General features: G+C 43.8%; 1 long non-coding RNA gene across 1 annotated transcript in view; it reads left to right on the plus strand.

Annotated features, from left to right (window-relative positions):
• Positions 1 to 14,153, plus strand: part of LOC129514171 (uncharacterized) — an 84,350-nt gene extending 70,197 nt beyond the window's left edge. Inside the window, exon 3 of the long non-coding RNA XR_008665354.1 lies at positions 13,764 to 14,153. This is a non-coding gene — a long non-coding RNA (uncharacterized LOC129514171). The remainder of the gene's footprint in view (positions 1 to 13,763) is intronic.
• The last annotated feature ends 5,401 nt before the right edge of the window (positions 14,154 to 19,554 follow it).

Consider the following 19,554-nt stretch of genomic DNA (forward strand, 5'->3'; position numbering starts at 1 on the left):
AATGCACATGTGGTTCCTTTTACCTTCAGCATATTTTACATGATTCTGGAGCTAATTACAGTATCTATTATTCTCTCAAAACACATCAGAAAGGTGCCTCGCCACTCCCCGTGACCTCTGCACTAAATCTCACTGCAGACCAGAGGAGAGAGAGCAGTGTCAGTCTGGTCCTGACCATCATCATCTTTTGTTTGTTTGTTTGTTTTTTCCTTCTTTTTTTTTTAAGACTATGTCAGATAGATGGCAATTATTATTTTTTTTTTGGCAATTATAAACCCAAGGATATGATGGAGGAAAGTATTCACATGTGTATGGCCAAGGTGTGGTCTCAGAAGGGGCCCCTTGAGATGGGTGTTAACCTGGTCCTACAGTGAGAAACAGAGGCTCAGAGCTGTGCCATAACCTGTGCAGCACTCATGACTGCCTGATTCCAAAGCCTGGGTTCTTGGCCACAGTGCCACCCCAACCCTCTGGCCACAGACTCTTGATGCCTAGTGGGCAGAAAATGTTTCCATCCTCCCAAGCTCTGAGGCCCACTTCTCCACAGATCATGCCAGCAGGAAGCAAGTTCTCTGTCATCTGAACCTCAAGCATTCCCTGCCTTTATTCCTCCTTTGGTCTTAGCCTACACTGATTTGTAGTGAGGCATTTTTCTTTATCCTTCCAGCAAAAAGGTTGTGATGATATTACTAAAAAGACTCAAGTTGTAGGACAGACTCAGTGCCAGGACTAAGTGGGATCACAAAGGTGATAAGGGCTTTAGGGCTGGTGATGCATATGCATATGGTACCTGCTAGGTCAGAAGTCTCTCACTATTCTTATACACTATAGCCAGAACAATGAAACGATAAATTTTTTTTTTGGTGGAGGGAGCAATTTGGCACTATACATCAAACTTAAATGTGCATGCACAACGTATTAGTTTGCGAAGACTGCCATAATAAAGTACCAACAACTGGATGTTTAAACAAAAGAAATTTAACGTCTTATAGGTCTGGAGGTTGAAAGTCCAAGATTAAGGTGTGGACAGGGTTTGTTGCCTCTGAAGGCTGTGAGAGAGATATTTGCTCCATGCCTCTCTCCTACCTTCTGGTGGTGTACAGGCAAATTTTGGCTTTGTGTGGCTTGAATCTCTGACTTCATCTTCACACAGCATAAGCTCTCTGGGCTTGTGTCTGTGTCCCAATTTCCCCTTTTTATAAGGGCATTAGTCACATTGGATTAGGCCCCATGCTAACTACCTCAACTTAACTAATTATGTTTGTAATGACCCTATTTCCAAATAGATTGACATTTTCAGGTACTAGGGGTTAGGACTTTAACATATGAATCTGGGGTATTGGACATATTTCAATCCACACCACCTAGAAATTTCACTTCTAGGAGGCTACCCTTCCAATCTACTTGCATGTATTTACAAAGTGGTATTTTATAAGATGGTTTGGCAAAAGCAAAACTGAAATGTTATGCATTTTTAAAAAGGAGATAGATCCTTTTGATATGTACCTCTGTAAACTGATTTCCAAGGTATATTATTAAATAAAGAAGCATCTTATAAGAGGTAGTGTGCTCATAAAACAGAACGTAACTCTGATTTATGTAAATGTCCATAGAGATAATCAGAAGGATGCATGAACCAAACTGCTGAAGGTGGTAGACTCTGGGGAAAAGAGAGGGAGAAGAGTGGATAAAGGGCCAAATGGGGTTTCTTGCCACACTTCTGATCATTTAAAACTTTTATAATGAGAATGCACTCACATATTATTTGAGTAATACAAATAAAAAGTGTTTCTTTTCCACACCCAGTGGTCAAGATGGACCCAGACAATGTAGTTCTTTTTTTTTTATTTTTTTTATTTACTTATGATAGTCACAGAGAGAGAGAGAGGCGGAGACACAGGCAGAGGGAGAAGCAGGCTCCATGCACCGGAAGCCCGACGTGGGATTCGATCCCGGGTCTCCAGGATCACACCCTGGGCCAAAGGCAGGCGCCAAACCGCTGCGCCACCCAGGGATCCCAGACAATGTAGTTCTTAAACCACAGGGTCCCTAGAGGGTCTCCATGGCTCCATGGAGAAAGTGGTTCTGAGAGCCTGAGCAGGACCAAATCATTGTCTTTGAGAGTCTATGCTCAGAGGGCCGAGATGGCACTGTGGCCAAGAAACCAGGCTTTGGAATCAGGCAGTTATGAGTGCTGCACAGGTTATGGCACAGAGTTCTGAACCTTGGTTTCTCTCTGCAGGACCGGGTTAACACCCATCTCAGGGGGCCCCTTCTGAAATTACCCACTGGCCAGATGCCTATGTTCATATTAGCTCACATTTCATTATGAACCAGAAAATATATCTAAAATTTGCCTGGAGCACTGGCCCAGAATGCAGGCATCCCAATCAGGCATTTGTGAACTCTTCAAGAAAAAGCAAAGCTCTTGAGTTCGGCTTTAAGAAATGGGAAGAGCTTAGTAGGTAGGAAGAGGAGAACTGCAGGACTCTGATAAAAGTAGAAACGCTCCTCCCAACTCCCCCACATAGTCCTCTGCCTTCTTTATATTTAGTAGTATTTTTTTCTCAGATAAAGTCTTCACTTACTTTCCCTTTTTTAAAAATTTTTTTTCTATTTACATATGTATATACCGTTGATCCTTGAACAACACAGGTTTGAACTGTGTGAGTCAACTTATATACAGATTTCTTTGATAAATACAGAGCAGGATTGTAAGTGTATTTCCCTTTTTTGATTATTTTAATAACATTTTGTTTTCTCTAGCTTACTTTATTGTTAGAATATAGTATATAATACATATTACATCCAAAATATTTGTTAATCTACTGTTTATGTTCTAAGGCTTCTTCTGATCAACATTAGGCTATTAGTAGTTATGTTTTGGGGATTCAAAAGTTATATATAGATTTTTGACTTTGCGGGGGTCAGATCCCCTAATTCCCACATAGTTAAGAATCAACTGTACTTGTATGTAATGTTTATATTACAGACCATGTGGATATACATTAATCTCTGTGTGTGTGTGTGTGTGTGTGTGTGTGTGTGTGTATTGTGAAAAATGGGGAGGGGATAGAAAGAGAGAGGGGAAGGAGAGAGAATTTCTAATTTCTATTCATCTCTGATTGGTTAACTGAATAAAGAAACAGGAACAGAACTAATTAACTAGAAATTCTGATTCCATGAGATATGTCACAAATATCCCTCATAAATGGCCAGCTTTCAGAAAGATAGAGTTCAATAAATTCCCTTAAAATGGGCATTATTCAAATAATCCTCTAATCTCTTGTTTGGTATTCAGAAGGACCTTCAAGGCCTCAGTATGTCTCAGGGTCACCATTATAAACATCTGTGACCAGTGAAAACAGGTTGGTTATTTGAGTGTTCTGAGTGTTTGGATATGGATAAAAAGGAACTGATGTTTCTGTCTTATTCATCCAGCGATCTGGTGGGTTACAGCTCTGTCTGCTGCCTGTGTAATTAATCGTAGGGCTTAGCTAATGCCTCCTAAATTAATGCAATTATCAGTGTCTCCGAATAACCACCTTCGTGCAGTGCTATCAAAACACTCTGTTGATAGATCTGCAGCCAAAACAGGAACGCTCTGAGACTGGAGTTCGGATTGATTTTAATTAACTTGTTTCTCATATTACAAAGGTGAGAAAAATACTGATTCTCAGTAGCTCCAGATTAAAAGAACGGGAGAGGAGGTGTGTGGATGGGCAGAGAGACTCATGAAAATAATAGCTACAAGGTATTTTTGTTCCAGAGTCTCCATGTCCACGCGCTATGTTTTATTACCACAGTTGGCCAGGGCTCAGCCCAGAACCCGTTAGCTTGCTCTCTGCTTCTCATCCCAGGACTTCAGTCTAAGGAGCCCCTGATTTAATTTGCTTTGGGCTGAAGTGTGGCACAGTCTCAGGAGCAGGGCAACTTATCTCTCTTTGCCTCTTCCATCCTGATATTTCATTAAATATTTCATTAAATATAGAGCTCTGGAACTAAAATAAGGTGAGAGAAAAAGCTCTTTTTATGTTTGATCTTGTTTTATGCTGCGGCTTCACTTTTAAAGGCTCATGTTTCCAGAAACACAGCCAAGTCTCTTGGTGTGGAAGGATTCCTTCTCCCCTGGGTAGACGCTTAGAAAGGGGTGTCCATTCTTGGGGCTTGGATCATGAAGCAGCATCATTTCGCATGCTATTTTCCAATGTGTTGTTCTGCTGGATATTGGTCTGTCAGATGGTCCTTGGAAAAAAGGAAAGGTCAAATAAATTTGGGAAATAATGTATATCCCAGCATACTTCCCCCTTCCCACCAACCTAACGTCCTATGTACCATAACATATCAAAGACTCTGAGAAGCCCTGCATCAAGCAAGCATGTTCTTGAATCCTTGTTCAACCCCAGAACTACCCTTAATTGACCACAGACCTCTTCACTTGGACTTTATCCCTATTAGCACTGGACAGAAACAGTGTTAAGTAGAACTCACCTAAGGTACTTTCCTGCTAGGGAAGAACTTGTGATTAGGGCCTTACCTGGAGACCTCCATTTTCCCCAGGTTTGTCACTACTTACCGTGTAAACTTGGCAAGTTGCTTCCTTTCTCTGGACCTCAGACTTCCCTTATGCATGAAGAGGTTCTTCCCTTGGATCCTATGCTTCTGTTGGGATGACAGACAGAGTCATCTCGGTGAAAAATCAGAAGATATGAAGGTATCTTCATATACCTTCTGGTATCCCCCAGAAAGAGGGGGAGAGACTAATTGAAGGAAAGAAGACAGAGAAAAGAGAGGGACAAGGCTTCATAGTGAGACCACCCTGAGGAAGATAATTTTCTTTGTAGAGGGTTAGGACTAACAGTAAAGAATCTGAGATCCCCTCTTCTAACAGCCTCTGGTGCTGTTGAGAAGGGGGCAGACCGGTTGGTCCACTACCAGGAGCCACTAGTTTTGCAGCCAGTATTCCTGCTGCCCACCCCATTCCTACCTCCCAGCACCTGTTGGTGTCTGTCATCTGATCAGGAGGCAAATGCAATGTAGCCCAGTGGGAGGGACCCCTGGTCCCATCCCTGTAGCTTGAGGCTGCTCCTTTTTCCAGGAGAATGCCATTGTCACTGCAGTGGAAAAGTCCTCCCCCAGAGGTCAGCCAACTTGGCTTCAGGAAACTGGGTAGGAAGAATGTTACATTGCAACAGCTGAAAACAGAGGACTGATAGTTCTCAATGTGATCCTTATAACCATCTTCATCTGCCCCAACAGGGGGGATTTGTTGGTATGAGCAATGGAAAACTGAGGTTTGTGTTCTCAGCAGTCTCTTTCTGAGTTGCCTCCCACTCTGCTCAGGTCTGTTCTTCTGGGAGATGGGTCTGGCTAATAGTATTAATCACCATTTTAGTAAAATCTTAAATTTTAAATAAAAATTATTTTAATATGGATGAAAATCACTTTAAAAAGCCTAATCACATGGAGCCTTTGGTGTAGACCAGACAGACACTGAGCAGGCCACCTGTGTATGATCTTACCTCCTCTTCCTGCAAGCCCAGGTGGTCGGCACTGCTATTGTCCCATTATAGAGACAAGGACCCAGAGACCAGAATGGGCAGTTTCTCTTCATCTGCCTGCTTAGAGGAGAAGCTCCAGCCTTGACTGTCCCTCCTACCTAGTCTGCAGATTCAAATATCCCCTTGATCAAGAGGAGAGATTTTGAATGACTAGACCTTGTGGTCTTTTACTGGTCCTTTCTGACATCTCAGATAATCAGCTCTCTTTTTATGTTCAGACTTCTTTCCTTAATTGCTCAGTGGTTGCTGTTCTGACAACATGGCCCTTCTCGTTCCCAATGTCACTGAGAGATGTTCACCGGGTGGGAGCCTCTGTGACAGTGCCTGACAGGTGGAGCACACTGACGCAGCCCTGGGTGGTCCCACCGCACCTCCTTCTGAGGGTTATTTCCAGTGAGCTGACCTGCCCTATACCACATGACCCTGCTACCCTGGCTTATAGCCAGGGAGCAAGTCCCCAGGCAAGCAAGCAAACCATAGAAAAGTTTAGTGTGCAAGTTCTGGCAGTCAGAGCTTCCTAGACTTGTGACCTTTGACTAAATCTATTATATCCTCCCTTTTGAGGACTTTGAACTTCAGCTGTAGAAACTGAGAAGTTGGTAGAAAGTGGGCTCCAAGACAAAGAACCACAGAAAGAAAAAAGTGAAAGACATGAGACGACAGAAGACAAAGGGAAGATGAGTAGTGGTGGTGGGAATGGTGGGGACAGAGATGAGAAGAGATGAGCCAGCACGATGGGAGTGGATACTTGGGGCCAGTAAGTAAAGGATGGGGGTGGTCCTGGTGGGGGAATAGCACAAAGTCCAGGTATTGCCCCTTTCTCCCCATGTCTATCCTGGGTCCTAGAGTGGAGCCACTAGGTTTCCATTTTCTGCCCTGTATCCTAACATTAATACTATGTAACCTGTGTGAGGGGCTGGAACATGACTCTGACCCTAGGAGCCAGAAAACCAAGTGAATGCACCTTGTGACTCTTGTGCCCTGCTAATGACTTCAGCTCATTAGATGAACTGGCTGCTCTTCCTTGTCCAACTGAATCACTTCTCCAGTCCCCTTCCTGTCCAGTTCATTTTCAGTGGAGACCTGATGTGTGATGCTCAGAGTCTCACTCTTTCCCCTGTCCCTTGCCCCTCCCAGTTTTCCCTTCCTGTCTCCTTCCCTCTTTCTCTTCTTGATCTTTCTCTTAAATGAGACTTCAGAGCTACTTGGAGTAGGACAATGAAACAACCATGCTCTTTAAAAACACTGTCTGACAAAGGTGTAGGAGGATTTTACTTGATAAAGAGAGAGCCAGAGAGAGAATTTCCTGAAGAAATCTGTCAAGTAGCTTCTTATACCAACCTGCACATCCCGCTGGCTTGCCTGTCAGTCTTTGGTGGAAGCAGAAGGAAAATCTCTCATTGTGCTCATTGCACTGAAAGGATATATGTCCCATCAGTTCTGTTTCTGAGTATCCCAGGCTCCATTTTAGGAATTTCCCAGCCCAGTGGGTCTGAGGTGGGCTTGAGGCTTTGAGACTGGAGACACAAATGTCCAGGAAAGAGCTCTCAGTGACTGCCCCAATGCCACTGACTCACTATTTATTAGCAATTCTCAGGAAGGAACATACTGGTGTTTTTCCTGGTCTCAAAAACCATGCGGATTCTCTTGCACATGAGACCACCAATGACCACACAGCAAACCATAATTTCTAGGGAGATACCTCAGAAACTAAGGCCTTATCACTTCCAACTATCTTGACCTTTGATCTTGTATCATTTAGGATTATCTGGTTGCCAGTGACAGAAATCACTCTGGCTAATCTAAATTTAAAAAAAAAAAATCATTACAAGGATAGGAGGTGGCTTATAGGAAGAGCTTGACTACAAAGCTTTGAGGAGACAGAAGCAGGCCAGTTCTGGAGGACAAGGCAACAGAAAATGATGGGCAGTCTGTTCAAGTCATCACTGGTAGGATGAATCAGCAACCTGCATTTTCTGTCCCTGTGTCACTCTGCTCAAGGCTCAAATTCTCATCAGGTAGAAGGACTAATTGGCCTGGTTGGGGTAATGTGCCAGGCATTGCCAGGATCCTCTTGATTGGCAGTCCTACTCAGAATGCCATTACAGTGAAAAAAGGGGAAAACCAAGGTCTGTCATCAGAGGAAGGGGACGTGGGGCTAGGCAGTCACAGCATTATCTCTCAACCACAGATTCTGATTTTCTGTAACTGTCTTTGTTCTATCCTCCCTGCTCTGCTGTACCATTCATGGATTTGACACTTCCCAACATTCCTCCTGATGTTCTCATCTCAGGTCTCTACTCAGTCATCCATTTGTTTACTTATCCAACAAGAGTGCACTGAATACCTACTAGGGGTCATACACTACATAGGATCTCTCCCTCTCTGCCCGCACTGATCTTAGCATTCTCTGTGGTCCCCTCCATTCCTTGGCTCAGTGAAACCTCCTGCCTTAGTGCAGTTTATCTCTTTGAATGATGTCCAAATCTGGCCAATTCTAGGTATATTCATTGTGGGAAGAAGGAGAAAATATTTTGGGAAAATGTGACTCTCTGGATAAGTAAAGGGTTTTTGGTAACCTTTAGCTATTAGCACCAGAGAGTAAGTCAGTATGTGTCCTTTAGATTGAGCAAATCCTTTTGCATGAGGGGATAGGAAAGAAAAGGTGTGCTATCTGGGACACTAATGAAGGCAGCTTATTTGGGTGAGGGAAATGTACTAATAACATGGGGTCCAGGGCACTTAAGTGGAGTTAGAGGAACATGCAGACAGAAGTAAAGATTAAGACAGAGAAAAATGACTCCTGATTTGGAGTCTGAGGACTTACCTCTGTATCTTAACCATATTGTCTACCAGCTGGATAACCTCAGGTCCCTAATGGGGTCTGTCTCCTAAGTCCTGCCCAGATGAAAAAACCCAGTCTTCAGATATAATGTGTTCTTTCCACTCCGGATCATGTTGAATTCACATTTCCTCTTTATGCCAAAGCCAAAGGAAACAATTCCAAAGGCTGTCACTTAAATCGCAGGAGATGTATTACTTTCAACCAGGGAGAAGCTTGTTATAAGAGGAGCATCATACATGCTCGCAAAGATGGGAGCCTAGCTCACAGTGTCCTTGGCAGCTTGTCAAGAGGTCATCCATCACCACTACCACTCATGCCCACCTTTGTGGCAGTTCCTGGCCAAGCATGGAGCAGGCTTCTGACCCTTGGCGTGAAGCCCAGAAAGAGAATTTAGAATCATGTCCTCCAAGGGAGAGGGACATTTAGATCTATAGACCCCAATCCCCACATCTTTTAGAGTTTGTTGGGATCTCTTTGATGGTTTCTCTAGAACTAGAAGATTGTCATTCAAAATGACCTTAGATATTTATTCTCTGGTCAGTTAAAAGTATGAATGGAATACAACTGCCCCTCCACACATATACAATCAGGGAGGACTGGTCAGGTTGGATGCTTGCTGGGCCACAGGAAGTCAGGTAGTCCGGGGTTGGCTGCTGCCCTTTGTAGTGCTGGTTGGTGATATAAGCAGATTTGGGAGAAAATGGGGAAGTAAGAGGCCAGGGACATGCCTAAAAAAAACTAGGGGAGTCTTGGTTCTGCCTTTGGCTGAGACACCTCTCCAATCTCCTTTTAGGCTGTGAACAAGGGCTGTTTCCTAGAGCACAAATACCAACGACCAGGACACTGAGTGTGGTGGACACAATACTCCAAGTCCTTAGAATGGCTTAAAATTTTGTCTGTGGTAGTCTGTGCTGAGTATGAAAAACATAAACTGTGGAGGATTATAGCAAGTCACTTGGCATCTATCGTAGTCTGTTGAGGCAGCTATAACAAAATACCAGAGAGGGAGTAGTTTATAAACACCAGAAATTTATTTCTCACAGTTTGGAGGCTGAAAGTTCAAGATCAGGATCCCAAGCTTGGTTGAGTTCTGGTGAAAGCTGTCTTCTGGGTTGCAGACTTGTTACTTGTTGTAACCTCACATTCTGGAAGGGCCTCTTTTATAAGGGCCGTAATTCCATCTATGAGGGCTCTGCTCTCCCGACCTAATCACCTCCCAAAGGCCCCACCTTCTAATACCATCATCTGGAGTCTTAAGTTTTCAGTGTCTGGATTTGGAGAGGACACAAATATTCAGACCACAGCAGCACCTGTGAGCACCTGGTGGTAATATCTACCTCTCTAGGTTGTGGTAAAGTCTCAAAGATCTAATAGGAAGTACCCAGAAAACTCACATGTGCCACATAAACGTTAGCTGTATGTCTATACAAAGATAATCAGAGAAAGTTTAAACCGGTCTCGTGTACCCCTATAGCAGGGAGGATGGCTTCTTTCATCAGCATGAATTCTTATTTAGCCAGTCCCCACACTCCTGGAACTAAACTTTAGGTTCTCTCCCAGGCAGAGGCCACATTTTACTCTGCATTCCTCAGTGCTTAGCATTGGACCAGAAACACGAGAGAGGGTCAATACACACCTGTAAAAATGCATTAGGAATGTTCAGAATGTGCAGAATGAAAACTACAGAATATGAAACAAAGAAGGTTCATCGTCACAAACTTGTATGCTTTTAAGGGTCATACAAATAATGTTCATGAGTGAAGTGTGTTGGGTGGAATCCAATAGTAAAGCATGGGGATTGTGCTAACTTCAGGGGACATGTCATATCTCTGAGAGGCAGTTTCTCATTTTCAGCTAATTGTTGCCAGGAGAGAATGTGGGCCCAATAAATCCAGATCTTCAGAGTATTTTGAGCAGAGCCTGAAATCTACATTGTAAAAATGATGACCTTGTATTTATAAAGTTTGGCAACTAATTCAAATACAAAAATAGGACAAAGCAGTATTTGGAGCCCTCAAAACACATCTGTGAGACCCACCATTTTGAGACTTTAAAATACTACCTCTTCCTTTCATAGATGAGGAGAGAAAGGCTAGGGATGGGGAGTGGCTTGCCAAAGGAGGCAGAGGTGGTGATAAGCAGAGGGTTGTGGTGAGGAGAGAGGCAAGGCAGTGCTTAGGAGCATCCCTGTGCCTTTTGCCTTCTGGGAAGGCAGGACACCTTTCCTTCTCTCCCTGGGGTTCCTGTGCTTCCTTATCCAGCCTGCTGGAAAGAGGCTCTGGAAAGGGCAGGCCGCAGCCCCTGATCTGCTTGCCATGAAGAAGCTGCCCTCGTGTTCTCTGCATGAAGAGCACTCATTGTGGGTCCACCTCCGTGATTAGAGCCTGGGCACTGACAAGTGCAGCAAGAGGAAAGTACAGAAGTGTGGAACTTCAGAGGAAAGGGGTTTCCTAGATGCCTAGTCCATGGTCTTGGCCCTGGCCTTCTGAAAACAGGCAGCTTAGCAAGCCTGTTAACTCAGTGCACACAGGCAGAAGAGGGGCAGGGAGGAGGGACTTAGGAAGCCACAGTGAGGAGTAATGAGGCCCCTCCCAAGGCCCCCCCCCTCCCCACCCCAGAAGCTATTGCCTAAGACCCTGGCATGATTTGTTTGCCCACAAATCCAAATGGGATGACAAGCAAATCATCGGATTGGCTGAGAATGACTGGTTAATTAGGAAATAAAATCGGGGCCTGTGCGCTCAGAGCTGTTTGTGGGTTTGTGGGAGTTTGTTTGCTTTGTTTTATTGAGTGGGTGGCTCTCACCATCATGATAATAGAGAGCTGATGAACAGAGAAAACACAGGAAATCATTTGGCCTTCAGCCCAAAACGAGGGCTGAAGGGATGAGGATTTCAGTGTTGGAGGAGGGGACAGCCACTGTTCCTGTCAGTGCAAACCGGGACTCAGCTCTTCTCAGCCAGAGCAAACCTCCCTGCCTAGGCCCTGGACTCACAGCCTGGGTCCCTCCCAAGCTGCAGCCAGTCAAGGCCAGATCCAAGCTGATAATCAATGCGGCTATGAGCTCTGTAGGGAAGCTTGTACCACGTAGGGATCCTCTATAAGGTGGAAAAAAAAAAGCACAAATTTAGGTGTGAAAATGAATATTGATTTAGAATGAAGAAAGGAATTAATAATGAATAAGAACGATTTTAAAAACCAACAAGATCCACAAATATCAGAAAAATAGCAATGTATTAATTAACTGCGAGTGCACCTCTAGAATACTTTTTATTTTCTACGTGTTTTGGCTTCATACTCTGCTCGCTTCTTTATATACAATGATTAGGTAATATGATTTTTCTACAGAAAGAATAGAAATATTCTTTGTGCAGAAGGAATCTTTCATTTTGGTGAGGTGTAAATGAGGATGAATGCCTTCACTTCCCATGGTACATGTCTGAAGTTTCCAACAATGTCCTATGCACTAGCTTCTAGCTCTGTCCATTCCCTCACTTTCTTCTGGTGTTGAGCATGACCCCTAGCCTTATATCTTCATGTTGTGATGCCAGGTGAGTCAATAAGAGTGAGAACTGGAATATCCCTGGAACCCATTCCCATACCAGGACAGCTGGCAATAGCTTTACTCTACGTAGAATTAATTGAAAGCCCTATACCTACAGCCTAGTACCCTCATGGTAAATGTCATACTAACCCAACTTCTTTTTTTGTTTGTTTACTGTTTTTTTTTTAATTGGAGTTCAATTTGTCAACATATAGCATAACACCCAGTGCTCATCCCATCAAGTGCCCCCCTCAGTGCCCATCACCCAGTCACCCCCAACCCCCACCCACCTCCCTTTCCACCACCCCTTGTTCATTTCCCAGTTAGGAGTCTCTCATGTGGGGATCCCTGGGTGGCGCAGCGGTTTGGCGCCTGCCTTTGGCCCAGGGCGCGATCTTGGAGACCCGGGATCGAATCCCAGGTCGGGCTCCCGGTGCATGGAGCCTGCTTCTGCCTCTCTCTCTCTCTCTCTCTCTCTCTCTCTCTGTGTGTGTGTGTGTGACTATCATAAATAAATTTAAAAAATTAAAAAAAATAAAACTTTAAAAAAAAGGAGTCTCTCATGTTCTGTCTCCCTTTCTGATATTTCAGACTCATTTTTTCTCCTTTCCCCTTTATTCCCTTTCACTATTTTTTATATTCCACAAATGAATGAGACCATATAATGTTTGTCCTTCTCCGATTGACTTATTTCACTCCGCATGATACCTGCCAGTTCCACCCACGTCGAAGCAAATGGTGGGTATTTGTCGTTTCTAACGGCTGAGTAATATTCCATTGTATACATAGACCACATCTTCTTTATCCATTCATCTTTCGATGGACACCGAGGCTCCTTCCACAGTTTGGCTATTGTGGACATTGCTGCTAGAAACATCGGGGTGCAGGTGTCCCGGCGTTTCATTGCATCTGTGTCTTTGGGGTAAATCCCCAGCAGTGCAATTGCTGGGTCGTAGGGCAGGTCTATTTTTAACTCTTTGAGGAACCTCCACACAGGTTTCCAGAGTGGCTGCACCAGTTCACATTCCCACCAACAGTGCAAGAGGGTTCCCCACTAACCCAACTTCTTAGCCAGATCCCCAAATACCCACAGCTGACCAACACTGCCTGATGGGAGCACATTGCAGGGGAAAGAAACAGCAGTCTTAACTGATGTGGTTTAAAAGTCTTACTCTTGTGACCCTTACAAAAACATCTGGGCATGTGAACCCAGTGTTAGTGCCCCTCCTAGGGCTTTGAAGAGAGCTGTTGCTTGTGAGGACCCTGGAATTCCATTACCTTTCTGATGATTCCACTTCTGTTAAAAATCCAACTCTTCCAGTCCTTTTGTTCTGCCTCTCCTTCATCTCAAGACTTCTCAGGTTTGGAAGAGTGGAATTCAAATTCCCAGCCCTGACCCATACTGGTTGTATGGCTTTCAGGAAGTCACCAGACCTAGCTAAGCCACGGCCACCTTGCCTTTATGATGGGAAAGTTCCAGTTGCAAAGACAAGGAAAGTTTTCTCCCTTTCATGGGGTAAGTATTTGGCAAAGGGAAGAGCAAAGTCAGTTTGAGCAAGTGTAAGCATCATCTGGAAACTGCTACTGACCTTTCAAATGATTTGGCTCAGTATTGCCCTAAGTCTATCCCGTGGAACATGAGTCAGCTGCTTGGGTGACAACATTTATTGAACACCCACCATAAGCCAGACACTCATCAAGGAAAGTAGGACTTTAGCCATGAATAATGAAATAAGGCCCTGCCCTCATGGAGCTTATTTTTGTTGTGGGGGAGACAAGGAAGATACTTGAAAACAAAATAATATTGTTGCAGGTAAATGTAAGTGGTGAAGATACTAAGCAGAGACTACTGGTAAAGGAAGGTGAGGTTGCTGAAGCAGGAGAGCAAGGACTTCCTGGAGACCTGAGCAATGAGGAGGGACAGCCATGTGAAGAGGAGTAGTCCAGGCAGAGGGCCCTGATCTGCAGCCATCCTGACTGGTGTGAGGGGCAAATGGAAGGCACAGCAGATGACAGAGGACAAAAGGAGATGGTTTGGTAAGGGAACATGCACAATTTTGAACTGAGGTATGGAGTAGGGATTTTATTCAAATTGGGCTGAGAAGCCACTGGAACAATCAGGCACATGGTAGGATCTGCTATGAATTTTAATTAGATAATTCTGGTCTGTGAGAAGACTCCTTTATATAGGTAAAGGAGTGAAGCCAAGAGATCAGTTGGGAGACCATCATGTCGGTCAAGCTGAGGGATTTTGGTGGGTAGGCTGGGGTGATGGAGGTGGACATGGAGAGAGATGGTGGAATGCAGGAGATAGTTTGGAGGCAAAACCAACAGGATTAACACTTGGACTGGATGTAGGTTGTGAGGAAAACAGAGGGTTCAAGCAACATCTAGGACCTCAAATGAAGCTATGCAGACTCTCTTTCCTTCTCTTAGCTTCCATTCTCACATGGGTAAACTCCTAAGGGTAGCCAAATGGCTGCAGATTCACTAGCTTTATATCCTTACAATGCCAAGAGCTGAAAAGAGAGCCTTTCTTCCCCTATATTTTGAACAAAAGTCCTGGGACTGATTCCCATTTCCAATGACTGACTTTAGCCTGGGTCCCATGGCAACCTCTTAGAGACAGGAAGTGGGCCCTGACCCCTCCAAAGATGGGTTAAGAGTGGGATAGAGCTGTCTCTATGCTCTGCAGGCACAGAGGTGGCTGAAACCAAGTGTCCCTCTCACAAAGCTCACAATCTCATGGGAGAACTGGTACACGTGTAAATAGAACACAGGTGGGAAGGAGAGCACCGGAGGGGCAGTGTGTATTTCCAGAGAGATAGGAGGGGCACCTGAGGTGGTGCTCTCATCTTAAAGAAGGAGTAGGGGTTAATCTGAGACAGGGCAAGGGTGTTCCAAACATAAGGCACAACAAGAACCAAAGCAAGGATTCAAAATATAGTGACTTCGAGGTGAGTGAAGAACTACAGCCAGTTCTCTGTGTTGAGAGAGTTAAAGCAGAAGTGACAGAGAAATGACCTGGACTGGGGAGCCAGGCTAGGACCACAAAGGCCTTACACTTATCCTTAGGGCATTGGGCAGCCTATGAGTAGGCAGCGGACAACCCCATCAGGTTTCCATTCCCAGTGGGTCTCTTTAGCAGAGGTTAGAGGTGGATCAGGAGGGGCTAAGTCAGAGCTTAGGAGGTGGATAATGAGGAGGTGGTCCTGATGGTCTAGGCAGGAGGGGAGTGGATCTGAGGGAGAGAAAGCCAGGAGGACTGACAGAGGAGGTGAGTTTTGAAAGGAGGACCTTGGCCAGTGCCAGTGGGAAGGCAAGCTTATTACAGTTCCTTTGGCTCCATGACAGGTAGAGAAGATAGAAGTGCCTCCATTCTCTGGAGGCTGGCAAACTCAGCCCTCAGCACCAGTCCCAGAGGAACCCTTGCATGTGTCCCAAAGAGCCTTCACAGGGAATTTCTATGAATTGTTGTGTGTAATCGAAAAATTAAAAGGGGGATACATCCTAAATGTTCTGCAATAAGGAACGGCTAAATTAGTTACAGTGTAACCAGCCTGTGGAATACTACACAGCAGTTTAAAAGGCAAATGTTCTGATGTGGAAAGATAGGCAAGATACCTTGAGTAGGAAAGAAAGTGGGTTGTCAAATGACATGTAGAATATATTATAATTTAAGAAAATAAAAACAAATACACATATATCTGTATCTATCTAAATTTCTGTGTGTACATGTGTAAATGCATCAAAAAAGGTCTGATGGACTACAAATCAAGCAATAATGGCTTTGACCTCTAAGGAAATCATGGGGAATGGGAATGTCATTCAGGGAACTTTAGCTCTACCTCCAATGTCTATATGTTTACAGTAGGGCCTCTGTTGAGTTGAGGGGCCTGTATGACCCCATGTGGTGAGTCCACCACATAGCTGGATGTGTAACTCAGATAAAACACAGATTGCAGACTTGTTTGGTATACGCATGCTTCAAAATGCTGTGCTTTAATATATTCTCTTAATTAGGACTGCCATGGATATAAAAAACAGAAACCTGTTCGAGCTACTAGAGCAAAAAAGGGAAGATGTATCCTAAGGACACAGGTTCTGAGACCCCAAGGCAAGAAACATGACCTCAGCGAAGTCTAGAACCAGGGCTGCAAAGCCACCAGGTATTAAGACCACTTTTCTTTATCACATGCTCTCTCCCTCTTGTCTGGGGAAAGCCTGTTAAAGATCTTTCCCAAAGCAAAAAGTTGATTTGGATGGAGACTTTTCATCCCATCCCACCACCAGACTATCCATTTTCCCCATTCACAGGGGTAGAAGACCCTCAGAATATCCTGAAAAAGTCAGGATACTGCCTGTCTGCCCTGGTCACAGCAGTATTTGTGGCCATCCACTGGGGAAACACAAAGAGCCTCCCCTTCTCCCCACCTCCTTTTTTGCTAATTCAGCTCTAACTTGGTTGCATCTGCTTTGCTGGCAACTTCATGGAAGCTAAAGGAAAGCATCAAGGAAAAGAGGAGAAAAAGCTGCCGGAGACTTTCCTGTGACTCGTTGCTAATAAAGTTGATTAGACTGACAAGTCGCTCCTGTTTTATTACTGACAGCTTGTGGTCTCATTTTGATTTATCACCACCACACCTACCTGAGTCAGGAGTGGAGATTAGCCCAAATTAAAGCTCAAGTGACTCAGGAAGCTGAGGCGTGACAGCAGGTGGGGGTGGAGCAGGTGGGAGGATGGACACAGATGTTAGTGGCAGGCCTCCAAGGAGCAAAAGATGGAGGTCCCAAGGATTGACTTTCCTTATTTATTTGGGAGGAGCAAGATTTTACTGTTTTCTCTCTGGCCATGGAGGAAAGTCCATAAATAAAGCTCGTGGGTGTTGTGTGTGGCTCTGTCAGCCTCAGGGGGTAATAAATCTTAGCCGAGACTCATCTCTGCAGATACCTGGGAACATGAGCTAAATTATCTCCAATATAAAGTCATGCATTCTGCTGTGCTATTTTCCAGAAACACTGAAGCTGGGACCATAACCCAGTAGTTTCTAAGTGTAGGCAGGCCAGATGTGAAAACATGTTAAGTTCCTGGGAAAAGCCTGGAACCCATCTACAGACCTTCCACAGCACCCCTAGAGGCCCTCTGGCTACTCACAGTCCAAGGATTTATCATTTAGCTATGAATTTTAGTAGTCAGACTCCATGCTTTCTGTTGCTCCCCAAGAAGCCCAATTCCAAAGACTTGCCAGAACTTTTCAGGGAGCACAGATAGTGAATGGGACATCACTGGAGGTACTCAAGTCTGGTGCAGGCAAACATTTGGGGGACATTTGAGCAATAACTCTTTGAGATTCCTTCTGAAATGAGCTACCAAATTGGGAAATTCTTGGAATAAATGAATAAAGCACCAATACTTACTGAGATGATCCATTCAGCAAGGAAAGTAAAATCTAGAGAGTCCCATTATATTTCAAGGATCCAGGGTTGACTGTCCTATCCTTGAAACAGGGTCATGCCATAAGTCTTATTCTTTTCATTATAACTCACTGAGCAGAGATCCTTGAGCACAGCAGACACTCAACGAGTGCTTCTTGAATAAGTGAACAGTGAGCTGATTGGAAGAGTAAAATTCAGAGCTTGATGGTTAGAAAGGCTGGTCCAGAGAATTTAACACACAACTGAGCTGTTGACTCCTATACCCAAATGCCTTTCTGACCTCTCCACTTGGATGCCAAATAAGGATCCCAAACCTTGGATATCTAAGGCAGGACTCAGATTGTTTCCTGTCTTCCTAACTCAGTAAGGGCAGACATCCAATCAACCAGCTGCTCAAGTCAAAACCTGAGTCATCTTTGTATTTCTCCCTACACTGGAGTGCATTAGTCAGTCCCATCAACTCTACTTCCAGAATATACCCCCCATATCCATCTACTTCTCACTCTCTCTCTGCTACTACCTTGGCTCAACTGTTCATCATCCCTTGCTTAGACTACAGCATTAATCTTTGTTTTCTCTGTTTTTATTCTTCCACACTACCACATCCTTCAACAGCCCATTATCCATGTGGCAGCCAGAAAGGTATTTCCAAAACATAAATCAGAACAATTGTTTCCCATCACAGCTTCTTATTATAAAAGTCCACAAATTTCTGCATGATCTTCATCTGGACTAATTTTTTTAAACTATCTCTACAACTTTTCCAGTACTCACTATACTCTGGCTATACAGAAATTCTTTATTCTTCCAACCAAGCTTCTTTCTACCTCAGGGCCTTTGCACTGCAGTTTTCTCTGTCTAAAAGACTTCACCCAAATTGTCACATGACTGGCTCCTTCATTTCATTCTAATCCCAGCTCACATCCCTTCCTCTACCTTTTTTTAAAAACACTTTTCCAATTTCTAGTAGCCCTTTATAGATTTTCCTTATAGCATGTTCACTATCTGATATTATCTTATGTACTTGTTTATTTATGTGTTTATATAAATAATAGAATATAAACTACTAGAATATAAGCTCCATGAGCTAGTCTACATTGTTTACTGTTATATCCCCAGGGCCTAGAATAGTGCTTGGTACACAGTAGGCATTCAATGAATATTTACTGAACAGGGATAGCCTGCAAGATAATGGTTCCAATCAAAACACTGATATAAAGGCTTCATGGCCAGACTTTTTATTCCTAAAGGATCCAGGAGCCATTCTGTTTGTGAATTGAGCTTGACCTTAGCAACCAGGAAATCATAACTTATCAACAAGAATTGAGTCATGGGATAAGGAAAGGGGTCTGCAAAAGCAAGATTCTACTTGCTGCCCAGCCTCTCTGAGACTTCTCAACCCTATTTTATGGACTTTATTTCTTATCAATTTTCCCTACCCACCTTCTGGAACAGGCCTTCACTTGGGGCTTCCAAAACTCATGACTTGGATTTGGAAACTCATATGCCTGACCTGCAAACCAAAGCCAAGCATGAGGAAGCCTAAATTGCAAAAAACAATCAGAAAGTTGAATTTTCATCAGAGAAGATAAAACTTGTTGTATTGATTGGGGCAAGGGTAGGCAGGGTGGTAGGAAGCAGAAAACAGCCAGAAGCTCCCATTTCTATCTGATCATAATCAACTCAGAGGTTTAGCTTCTCTGTTTCATTACACTAGGGGAAAAAAAGAAAGAACTGATCTAACCCTACCCCCACAATCTAACACACCTGCAGGTAATATCTCTCTTGCTTTCCAAATATTTTTTTAAAAAACTATTTTCCTTATTAAACTTGCACTGGGTGAATCTCCATTGGCCTATTGATTTGAGTATTAGACTGTGTATCAAAGATATGAAAATACAAATTGTTGTTTCAGACAGAAATGACTGTCTTTATATTGTTTCTGTCTCCAGGGTTCTGAATATTCCCTGGGGTTCTCAGGCTTCATAGAATCAGAACGAAGGCATCTTCTTGGCAAATATGGAGTAAATTCTCAGGGAAGATCTGAACAACCCCTTCCTGCTGTTGCTGAGGGGTCCTGTAGCAGGGCAAAGAACTTTCTACTTACACTTTTTTTAACTACAAAGTCTTGTCAAAGTGGGATATGCATGAAGACATTTTCTAGACAT

Source organism: Nyctereutes procyonoides, unplaced genomic scaffold, assembly GCF_905146905.1.
Source record: "Nyctereutes procyonoides isolate TBG_1078 unplaced genomic scaffold, NYPRO_anot_genome, whole genome shotgun sequence".
Lineage (NCBI taxonomy): Eukaryota > Metazoa > Chordata > Mammalia > Carnivora > Canidae > Nyctereutes > Nyctereutes procyonoides.